This window comes from Tachysurus vachellii, chromosome 22, assembly GCF_030014155.1.
Source record: "Tachysurus vachellii isolate PV-2020 chromosome 22, HZAU_Pvac_v1, whole genome shotgun sequence".
In the NCBI taxonomy this organism is placed as follows: domain Eukaryota; kingdom Metazoa; phylum Chordata; class Actinopteri; order Siluriformes; family Bagridae; genus Tachysurus; species Tachysurus vachellii.
This window is the reverse complement of record NC_083481.1, coordinates 937761-950000: the sequence shown is the minus strand read 5'-3', so window position 1 is coordinate 950000 and position 12240 is coordinate 937761. Positions and strand designations below refer to the sequence as shown.

General features: G+C 42.4%; 1 protein-coding gene across 1 annotated transcript in view; it reads right to left on the bottom strand.

Annotated features, from left to right (window-relative positions):
• LOC132837845 (retinoic acid receptor gamma-A-like) overlaps positions 1 to 11788 on the bottom strand; it is a 37861-nt gene extending 26073 nt beyond the window's left edge. Inside the window, exon 1 of the mRNA XM_060857751.1 lies at positions 11704 to 11788. The gene's annotated coding sequence lies outside the window, so the exon portion shown is untranslated. The remainder of the gene's footprint in view (positions 1 to 11703) is intronic.
• Positions 11789 to 12240: the final 452 nt, after the last annotated feature.

Here is a 12240-nt window from a genome sequence, read left to right as displayed (position 1 = left end):
TTCTTCATTTGGAACAAAAACTGAGTAAAATGGATGAATTCAGCTCAGAGCGCTGAGTAACTACAAGCTGTTCCTGGTCGTCATAGAGACCATGAGCATTCGCCTTCAAATGCTGCAGTGCATTATGGGAATTCAGTAATGAGAATGTGTTTACTGACCACGAGGCCACTGTTTGGTCGTTTCTAGCTTTATGAACTGAAATAAAACCGCAGAAATAACCACACATATACAAACACACACACACACACACACACACACACACACACACACACACACACACACTATATACAATTAGGAGATGATTTTGAATAAACTGATGATACATCATGTGACACAGCCACTGTACGTGCCTTGTAAGTGTATCACATTGTGGGTATTGTGTTCCTGCTGGACAGCATGTGTATTACAGTGCATTGTGGGAAGTCAAGTTTAAGTTTAACAGTCTACTTTTGTTCCAGATGTTGCAGTGCATTGTGGGATTTATTCCTTCACTACGCTTTAATGTGGAAAAGAACACAACCATGTGAGCAATTAGTCATGAATTATAAACATGTTGGGTGTTAGCTGAAAAGAAGTGTGTGTGTGTGTGTGTGTGTGTGTGTGTGTGTGTGTGTGTGTGTGTGTGCGTGTTGTTTTTTGCCGTTCCCAGAGGCATATAAAAATAACGTTTATTTCTTCCAATAAAATTTAGAAATAATGAGTGGCTGTACCATGAAGTCTGGAGTACCTTATAATCACACACACACACACACACACACACACACACACACACACACACACACAGAAGCAGACTGTGCTTTAACAAGGCTGTAATATTCTTATACATGTGTATTCATGACGCCTCTAGGCCCTATTCCCCATCCCCTTCTTTCTCTCATCCCTTACTCTAGATCTCCTTCTCTACACTGCCCCCTATACTACAGAATCATTAGCACTACTCAGGGCACTAATATAGGGAACATTATTTAAACATTTATTTAAATTTAAGGTTGAATTATTCTCAAATTTTCAGAGTGAGACAAAGTGAATTAACCACAAAGGCATTTTCATGAACCTTTATCGAGGGTGCCAAATAATTCTTGAGCTGACTGTAGATTTAGGTGCTGCTAATGCACATAGACACACACACAGACACACACACACACACACACACACACACACACACACACACACACACACACACACACACACACACACAGGATTAAACATGAAGCTCTAGAACATGACGTCGCTTCCAGATTTAGTGAAAGTGAAAGATTGTCTTTGAAAGTTTTGTGGAAAAATTGAGCGAGAGAGTAAAAAAAGGAAAAGAGCAGAAACTTAAAAAAGTCCAGGACTAAGTACTCAACACTCAAAAGTGTGTGTGTGTGTGTGTGTGTGTGTGTGTGTGTGTGTGTGTGTGTGTGTGTGTGTGTGTGTGTGTGTGTGTGTGTCTGTGTGTGTGTGTGTGTGTCTGTGTGTGTGTGTGTGTGTGTCTGTGTGTGTGTGTGTGTGTGTCTGTGTGTGTGTGTGTGTGTGTCTGTGTCTGTGTGTGTGTCTGTGTCTGTGTGTGTGTGTGTGTGTGTGTGTGTGCGTGATGTTTTATAAACTCCTTATTTCTGGATCTGTTTATCATGGTCCTCAGCGTCGTTGTGTGTGTGTGTGTGTGTGTGTGTGTGTGTGTATGTATCTCAGTGTCGTTGTGCGTGTGTATGTGTGTATCTCAGTGTCGTTGTGCGTGTGTGTATCTCAGCGCCGTTGTGCGTGTGTATGTGTGTATCTCAGTGTCGTTGTGCGTGTGTGTGTATCTCAGCGTCGTTGTGCGTGTGTATGTGTGTATCTCAGACGTTGTTGTGCGTGTGTATCTCAGCGTCGTTGTGTGTGTGTGTATCTCAGCGTTGTTGTGCGTATGTGTATCTCAGCGTTGTTGTGTGTGTGTATGTGTGTATCTCAGCGTCGTTGTGCGTGTGTATGTGTGTATCTCAGCGTCGTTGTGTGTGTGTGTGTATCTCAGTGTCGTTGTGCATGTGTGTGTATCTCAGCGTCGTTGTGCGTGTGTGTATCTCAGCGTCGTTGTGCGTGTGTATGTGTGTATCTCAGTGTCATTGTGTGTGTGTGTCTGTGTGTGTGTGTGTCTGTGTGTGTGTGTGTGTGTGTATGTGTGTGCGTGTGTATGTGTGTATCTCAGCGTCGTTGTGTGTGTATGTGTGTATCTCAGTGTCGTTGTGTGTGTGTGTATATCTCAGTGTCGTTGTGCGTGTGTATGTGTGTATCTCAGCGTCGTAGTGTGTGTATGTGTGTATCTCAGCGTCGTTGTGTGTGTATGTGTGTATCTCGGCGTTGTTGTGCGTGTGTGTATCTCAGTGTCGTTTTGTGTGTGTGTATCTCAGTGTCATTGTGTGTATCTCAGCGTCATTGTGTGTGTGTATCTCAGTGTCGTTGTGCGTGTGTGTATCTCAGTGTCGTTGTGTGTGTGTATCTCAGCGTCGTTGTGTATGTGTGTATCTCAGCGTCGTTGTGCGTGTGTGTATCTCAGCGTCGTTGTGCGTGTGTGTATCTCAGCGTCGTTGTGTGTGTGTGTATCTCAGCGTCGTTGTGTGTGTGCGTGTATCTCAGCTTCGTTGTGCATGTGTGTGTATCTCAGTGTCGTTGTGTGTGTGTATCTCAGCGTCATTGTGTGTGCGTGTATCTCAGCGTCGTTGTGCGTGTGTGTGTATCTCAGTGTCGTTGTGTGTGTGTATCTCAGTGTCATTGTGTGTGTGTATGTGTGTATCTCCGCGTCGTTGTGCGTGTGTGTGTATCTCAGTGTCATTGTGTGTGTGTATGTGTGTATCTCAGTGTCGTTGTGCGTGTGTGTGTATCTCAGCATCGTTGTGCGTGTGTGTATCTCAGCGTCGTTGTGTGTGTGTGTATCTCAGCGTCGTTGTGCATGTGTGTGTATCTCAGCGTCGTTGTGCGTGTGTGTGTATCTCAGCGTCGTTGTGCGTGTGTGTGTGTATCTCAGTGTTGTTGCGTGTGTGCGTGTATCTCAGCGTCATTGTGCGTGTGTATGTGTGTATCTCAGTGTCGTTGTGCGTGTGTGTATCTCAGCGCCGTTGTGCGTGTGTATGTGTGTATCTCAGTGTCGTTGTGCGTGTGTGTGTATCTCAGCGTCGTTGTGCGTGTGTATGTGTGTATCTCAGACGTTGTTGTGCGTGTGTATCTCAGCGTCGTTGTGTGTGTGTGTATCTCAGCGTTGTTGTGCGTATGTGTATCTCAGCGTTGTTGTGTGTGTGTATGTGTGTATCTCAGCGTCGTTGTGCGTGTGTATGTGTGTATCTCAGCGTCGTTGTGTGTGTGTGTGTATCTCAGTGTCATTGTGCATGTGTGTGTATCTCAGCGTCGTTGTGCGTGTGTGTATCTCAGCGTCGTTGTGCGTGTGTATGTGTGTATCTCAGTGTCATTGTGCGTGTGTGTGTCTGTGTGTGTGTGTCTGTGTGTGTGTGTGTGTCTGTGTGTGTGTGTGTGTGTGTATGTGTGTGCGTGTGTATGTGTGTATCTCAGCGTCATTGTGTGTGTATGTGTGTATCTCAGTGTCGTTGTGTGTGTGTGTATATCTCAGTGTCGTTGTGCGTGTGTATGTGTGTATCTCAGCGTCGTAGTGTGTGTATGTGTGTATCTCAGCGTCGTTGTGTGTGTATGGGTGTATCTCGGCGTTGTTGTGCGTGTGTGTATCTCAGTGTCGTTTTGTGTGTGTGTGTATCTCAGTGTCATTGTGTGTATCTCAGCGTCATTGTGTGTGTGTATCTCAGTGTCGTTGTGCGTGTGTGTATCTCAGAGTCGTTGTGTGTGTGTATCTCAGCATCGTTGTGTATGTGTGTATCTCAGCGTCGTTGTGCGTGTGTGTATCTCAGCGTCGTTGTGCGTGTGTGTATCTCAGCGTCGTTGTGTGTGTGTGTATCTCAGCGTCGTTGTGTGTGTGCGTGTATCTCAGCTTCGTTGTGCATGTGTGTGTATCTCAGTGTCGTTGTGTGTGTGTATCTCAGCGTCATTGTGTGTGCGTGTATCTCAGCGTCGTTGTGCGTGTGTGTGTATCTCAGTGTCGTTGTGTGTGTGTATCTCAGTGTCATTGTGTGTGTGTATGCGTGTATCTCCGCGTCGTTGTGCGTGTGTGTGTATCTCAGTGTCATTGTGTGTGTGTATGTGTGTATCTCAGCGTCGTTGTGCGTGTGTGTGTATCTCAGCATCGTTGTGCGTGTGTGTATCTCAGCGTCGTTGTGTGTGTGTGTATCTCAGCGTCGTTGTGCATGTGTGTGTATCTCAGCGTCGTTGTGCGTGTGTGTGTATCTCAGCGTCGTTGTGCGTGTGTGTGTGTATCTCAGTGTTGTTGCGTGTGTGCGTGTATCTCAGCGTCATTGTGCGTGTGTGTGTATCTCAGTGTCGTTGTGAGTGTGTATGTGTGTATCTCAGTGTCGTTGTGCGTGTGTGTGTGTGTATCTCAGCGTCGTTGTGCGTGTGTGTATATCAGCATCGTTGTGTGTGTGTATCTCAGTGTTGTTGTGCGTGTGTGTGTATCTCAGTGTCTTGTGCGTGTGTGTGTGTCTCAGCGTCGTTGTGTGTGTGTGTATCTCAGCGTCGTTGTGTGTGTGTATCTCAGTGTTGTTGTGCGTGTGTGTGTATCTCAGTGTCGTTGTGTGTGTGTGTATCTCTGTGTCGTTGTGTGTGTGTGTGTGTGTGTGTATCTCAGTGTCGTTGTGTGTGTGTGTATCTCAGCGTCGTTGTGCGTGTGTGTATCTCAGTGTTGTTGTGTGTGTGCGTGTATCTCAGCGTCATTGTGCATGTGTGTGTATCCCAGCGTCGTTGTGTGTGTATCTCAGTGTTGTTGTGCGTGTCTGTGTGTGTATCTCAGTCGTTGTGTGTGTGTATGTGTGTATCTCAGTGTTGTTGTGCGTGTGTGTGTATCTCAGCGTCGTTGTGCGTGTGTGTGTATCTCAGCGTCGTTGTGTGTGTGTGTGTATCCCAGCGTCGTTGTGTGTGTGTATCTCAGTGTTGTTGTGCGTGTGTGTGTGTGTATCTCAGTGTCGTTGTGCGTGTGTGTGTATCTCAGCGTCGTTGTGTGTGTGCGTGTATCCCAGCGTCGTTGTGTGTGTATCTCAGTGTTGTTGTGCGTGTGTGTGTGTATCTCAGTGTTGTTGTGTGTGTGTGTATCTTAGCGTCGTTGTGCGTGTGTGTGTATCTCAGTTTCGTTGTGCGTGTGTGTGTATCTCAGCGTCGTTGAGCGTGTGTGTATCTCAGCGTCGTTGTGTGTGTGTATCTCAGTGTCGTTGTGCGTGTGTATCTCAGCGTCGTTGTGCGTGTGTGTGTGTATCTCAGTGTTGTTGTGCGTGTGTGTGTATCTCAGCGTCGTTGTGTGTGTGTGTATCTCAGCGTCGTTGTGTGTGTGTATCTCAGTGTCGTTGTGCGTGTGTGTATCTCAGCGTCGTTGTGCGTGTGTGTATCTCAGCGTCGTTGTGTATGTGTGTATCTCAGCGTCATTGTGCGTGTATGTGTATCTCAGCGTCGTTGTGCGTGTGTGTATCTTAGCGTCATTGTGCGTGTGTGTATCTCAGCGTCGTGTGTGTGTATCTCAGCATCGTTGTGCGTGTGTGTGTATCTCAGCGTCGTTGTGCGTGTGTGTATCTTAGCGTCATTGTGCGTGTGTGTATCTCAGCGTCGTGTGTGTGTATCTCAGCATCGTTGTGCGTGTGTGTGTATCTCAGCGTCGTTGTGCGTGTGAGCTCAGACCTGTCTAATATCATTCTTTCTCTCTTTTACACAGATGTTGCTGCAGTACAGCTGTGTTATTCCTCAAGGCCAGGTGTGCTGTTATGTTTCCCAACACGACCATTAAACATTCCTCACGTGAGTCAGAGCAGAAGGTGTTTTATAATTAGTCGTTATTATACAGAAAAAAATGCTTCATCCAAATGGCTCCAAGGGTGTCAGTGTCCAAGGGTGTATGTTGGGGTTTCGTCCCTTCCTTCATTAGCGTCATGACAGATTCTGGATGTGATATGTTCTGCTGAGGTTCTGGAAATTTCTGAGCTGCTCACAAGGCAACGGTGCTACAACGTGACCTGCATTCAAATCATCTGGAAGTCCTTTATTTTTACTTACAGCTGCAGATTTCTAACAAAAGGAGGCGGAGCGACCGTTACATATGTTTAGCTCCATGTATCCATTCCAGAACCCGTTCTAGAACCTGCTCGCTACACTCAAAGACAGTGACATGTTCCTCTGGTGTAAACTATTAAAAGTTCCTGATAAGAGAAACATAGTTTCTACAAAGAATACCAGGAGGATTCAGGCTGAATAACAAGCTGCCACTGTTGGGCCCCTGAGCAAGGCCCTTAACCCTCCCTGCTCCAGGGGCAATGTATAATGGCTAACCCTGTGTTCTGACCCAAACAACACTGGAACATGAAAAGAACGAATCTTACTGTGATGTAATGCTCTGAATATTGGTTTTACATTTGTGGAAGGTGCCATGTTTATAAAACCTATTATTATTATTATTATTATTATTATTATTATTATTATAAATGAGTGTGATATTTAGTTAAAATGCACTATTTTTGATTAACATATGAAACTTTCTGCACAAACTTTTGAGCCTGACTAAATAACTGCTCTCTGGAACTGAATCATTTTTAAAAAAAACTTTGGCATATAAAGACAATTTACGATCACTGTTATTTTTATTATGACACAATCGCAGAGAAACTTTATTGGCTGAATGTTTATGTTGTTCCGCGTCCTTTATAAACGACGGAACCTCGGAGGCGGATAATCGATGATGTCATACAGCAGAACGGTGGTGAGACAAACAGAGCTTTCAGCCAGGTGTGAGAGAAAGGAACCTTTTACACTCACTAATGACTTCAGTTTTACTCATTTCAGTCCAACAGGAATGACACACTGAAAGTTGGCTATAAAACACACACACACACACACACACACACACACACACACACACAATCATGCGTCTGGAAAAGCCTAATCTCAGGGCGAGTAATCATACTGACAAAATAAGGGCAGTAAATCAGAACTTTTAAGGAGGCTACGAACCTTAAACTAAACACACATGCACACGCACACACACACACACACACACACACACACACACACACTCTTATTAGGACCAGTCAGAAGTCCACACAAGGTCAAACCTGTCACATATTTCCATAAATACAGGGACATCATTATTGGTCCTCACAAAAAGCTCACATTCATGCTCCAGGCTCCATGAAGAGAGCACCACAGTTCTAAGTACTGTGTAGAACCACTTTTAGTTGAAGAACACATTTAAATGTAAATTTTTTTTGCTCCCAATATTGATTCCTCAAAAGGTTTTTCTTTTTCAAAATACGGTTAATGACCAACAGTTTCTGGAAGCTGTAGACAGCTAGAAGCTACAGGACATAGAAACATTGAAAGATTCCATGATGACATTTGGGACACAGCTTTTCAGAAAGAACTCAAGCAGAACGGTGGAACACTTTGTGTCGTTCTACCAAGAAACTTACTGAGGTTCTAAAAAGAACCTCAATCAAAGGTCAGAGCAGATGCTGAACAGTTGATTGGACATCTAAGATGTTTCTTAGTTTGTCTCTCATACTGTTCTACAGTAAGTAGATACCAAATGCTCTAAACTACCCAAAGAACCCTTGAGGAAGCCACATTTTCCATCACTTATAGAATCATCAGCACACTTTAGGTCTTATAAGAACCTTTATAAAGCTTTATGTTATGTTTCGTACAGTATGTTGTGTATCTTTAATACGCTTCAAAAAGTGGGAGTAGAAAAGTTACTCCAAAAAATCACCATGTTTCTGATCGAGTCAGCGACGGCGTGCAGTAACTCCACTTTATGAAGGCAGTTATGCTGTAAAAGTGGCTCCAATGTGTGCAGATATCTGTAAGTGCTGAGACGTGATGAGTAAGATACGTGTTTAATCAGAGGGAATAGAACAACTGTCTTTAAGAGAAAAAGGTCACGGATACTGACTAGAGATCTAAGTGGACTTTTTGGAGGATTAACAAACTCACGTGAACTTAGTGAACTTTCAAGAAGAACTTTTAGTTTTAGTTTTAATATTTTTGCAGATGAAGTCATCATGTGACCTTCTCAACCTAAACAATTCTGTTCTTCTGTTCAAAACGAATGTGAAATTGATGTCAGAACGTCGACTGATCAGATTTATTACAAACCTTCGTGACTTTCTCGTCTACCGGCTGAAAGCCGTGCTGCTGTTTGTATCTGCGCAGAACATTAACACCTGAATATTTATCAGGTTCATAAATATTCATTAAACATTTTGTCAGTCGTTGTGAAATCAGTTAGATGTCCTTGTGGCTAAATTCTGGAAAACAGCAGAATTTGTAAAATATCAAAGAGAAACTGTTTCTGATTTCTGTTAGTAAAACACTTTGATCTTTCAATCTTTGGAATCTGAATTATTTTGGACTTTATTATTATCTCAGTTTTAACCTTGCCTTGACACACACACTTACACACTAGCCACTAACCCGTTAGCTTGCTGTCCATTTCAATTTTAGCAAAAAATGTTAGCTTGTGTTTTCATTATGGTTTCTTTAAAAAAAGAGAAAAGAATTAAATTAAAAAACAATTTGTTCTGTATGAAGGAGGAGCTTTTGGCGGAGCTTTGATTATTCACATCAGTGTTAAACTTTCGTTCAAAAGGAGACTGAGCGGATGTTTTATAAATAAACACACATTTGCATAATAACAAAAATAAAAGCAGGTTTATAAAATAATAATAATAATAATAATAATAATAATAATAATAATAATAATAATTATAATAATAAAGATTTTTCAGCACATTTCTGAAGCTCAGATACACTTCACACAGACAGACATGGTACTCTCAGTGGGAGTGTGTGTCCATGGCTGGAATGTATAGTGTGTGTGTGTGTGTGTGTGTGTGTGTGTGTGTGTGTGTGTGTGTGTAGGGGAGCGATAAAACGTGCCCAGTGTTGATAGATGAGTGAAGAAGAGAGACATCGAGGAGACAGATAGCATTTTTTGCCTAAAGCGGCTGTCATTAAAAAAACTCTGAATAGAGAAAGACGAAGTTAAAGCTGCAGTACAATTTATTTTAGGAATATTCACACACACACACACACACACACACACACACACACACACACACATTCATGCACACACAAACATATACATACGCACATATACTGTATATATACACATCCATGCACACACACACACACAAACACACACAAACACACACACACACACTTACACATGCACATACACACACACGCACAAGCACACACTTACACATATACACACACATACACACACACACACACACATACACACACTTACACATACTGTATACACACATACACACATACACACACACACACGCACAAGCACACACACACACACTTACACTTACACATATACACACACACGCACACACACATACACACATACACACACGCACAAGCACACAAACACATACACACACTTACACATATACACACACGCACACACACATATACAAATGCACATATATACACACATATGTGTGGTAGCTGAACTCACAGATAAAATAAATACACAAACAACAACAACAAGCTGTTTGTGATGAAGTTATTATGTGTTTATATTATAGATTATTGTCACTTATACGTGCTATTTTAGGAAAATTCATAAAAACACACCACATAGATGTACTCTATCATTACCTTTTTAAATAATCACACACACACAGACATCCAGAAAAAAATGAGTTTCATCCTCACTTGTCATTGTAAACTTCATCATTTCTATTCAAACTTCAGCAGTGTCACCTCACACCTTTACACACCTTTACACACCTTTACACACCTTTACACACCTGATCCAGGTGCTCATTGTCCTTGACGGTGTTTAGGGACTGATGGAGCGAGGGAGCGGCTTTGGAAACAGTGGTCCAGACAGACATGACAGATTTATAAATGAGTTTATTCACAGAGAGTTCAGTGTGTGACAGGTTTCATCACTGCCTTAGTGTGTGTTTTCTCTCCTTTATTCCTCCCTCACGTTATTTACAGACCTGCTTTAATGAAAGCTTCAAAACACAATCATCACTGAACTTATATAATAATAATGAACTTTAAAAAAAAAACTCGCTAAAAGGTTTTAAGAAAACTTTTTTAAAATTGTTTTTCATTTTAATTTAAAATTTACACTATATATATATATATATACAGTATATATAAAATATTATTAGAGTCATTTAGTGTGGCTGAAGTCCTAGGACTGAGTTTAATCTCACTCACTCACTCACTCATTTTCTACCGCTTATCCGAACTACCTCGGGTCACGGGGAGCCTGTGCCTATCTCAGGCGTCATCGGGCATCAAGGCAGGATACACCCTGGACGGAGTGCCAACCCATCACAGGGCACACACACACACACACACACACACACACACACTCTCATTCACTCACACAATCACACACTACGGACAATTTTCCAGAGATGCCAATCAACCTACCATGCATGTCTTTGGACCGGGGGAGGAAACCGGGGTACCCGGAGGAAACCCCTGAGGCACGGGGAGAACATGCAAACTCTACACACACAAGGTGGAGGTGGGAATTGAACCCCCAACCCTGGAGGTGTGAGGCGAACGTGCTAACCACTAAGACACCGTGCCCCTTGAGTTTAATCTGGTTTTTATTTTATTGTATGATTTACACCTTCAGGAGAAATCTGACGTTTTTAAGTTATGTGCAATTTGTAATTATGTTTGTAATATACCTGCACACACACACACACACACACACACACACACACACACACACACACACACACACACACACATCCAGTAAGGAAGCAGACATTATCTTATAATATCTCCAATATTCAAATTAGCTCATTTTAATATTCCCATTAATACACATTAATATTTTTATATAAATGTCCTAAATTGACCTTCTTACTGTCGTCATTGTTTCACACTAAAGGCTAAGCACACATATTCAGACACAGACACAACTATTCAGTTAAGTATTTAAATCTTGCTTTTTGTTTTGTTCATCACAGCAAATCAAAAAAGTCTGTTTTCCTTCTTACTCACGATCGTAAGCTGCTAAACCTCAGAGATAAATGACCAAGTGACCAAGTTTACATTTAGCCACACCCACAACACTCCATAGAAGCCAAAGCTCACAACAATAATAAAGAGAGATCTGACCTGAGCTGTGTGTTTAAATGTTCAGCCAACACACGATACTGTATGATGAAGGTCCAGACAACACATTCATCTCAGACGATAATGCTATGTTATGTCATGCTAGTAAAGCTAACATGCTAATCTGAAAGATTCACTGAAGTTGAGGTTTTCTGTGAGATGAAAGAAAAGGATGCAAAATGTTGGGGAACAAATGCTGTTTTTCCCACCTGTCTGTCTGCCTACCTGTCTATCTGTTTGGAATAATTTTGTCTTTAGTTCATACAACACACTCACATAGAACACACACACACACACACCAAAAAACACACACAGAAAAACACACATACACACACATCTTACTCATACACTTTGTACTCGTGTGTGAGTGTGTGTGAGAGACAGAGAGAGTTAGAGAGAGAGAGAGAGACAGAGAGTGAGAGAGAGAGAGAGAGAGAGAGAGAGAGAGAGAGAGAGAGAGAGAGAGAGAGAGAGACTCACCGAGCGACAGATAGATGGTGGGATGATGAAGTGGAGGAGTGGAGCGAGGAAGTGTGCAAGCTGAGCAGAAGTAAGTGAGTCAGTCAGCCGTCGCACAGATAAAAAGACACACAGCGACTCACCACTCCTCCTCCTCCTCTTTCATTCACTCCTCCTTCACTCACTCACTCCTCCTCCTTCATATAATCACTCACTCACCCTCACTCACTCCTCCTCCTCCTCCTCCTCCTCCTCCTTCACTCACTTGTGTCAGTATTTATTTTAAAAGACCCCACATCGTTTATTTTGATTTGATTTGACTTTAAAGAGTCTGAGCCTAAGATCAACCCTTTTCTTCTTCTTTATTATTATTATTATAAATTATTTAATTAATTTCACACACACACACACACACACACACACACACACACACACACACACACACACAGAGTTCTGTATATCTGTGTATACATTAACTACAATTGTCTCATCACTGTATAGGTCTTTGCACACTCAGCTACAATTATTCTATTATTCCATCATTCAGTTAAATCTCAT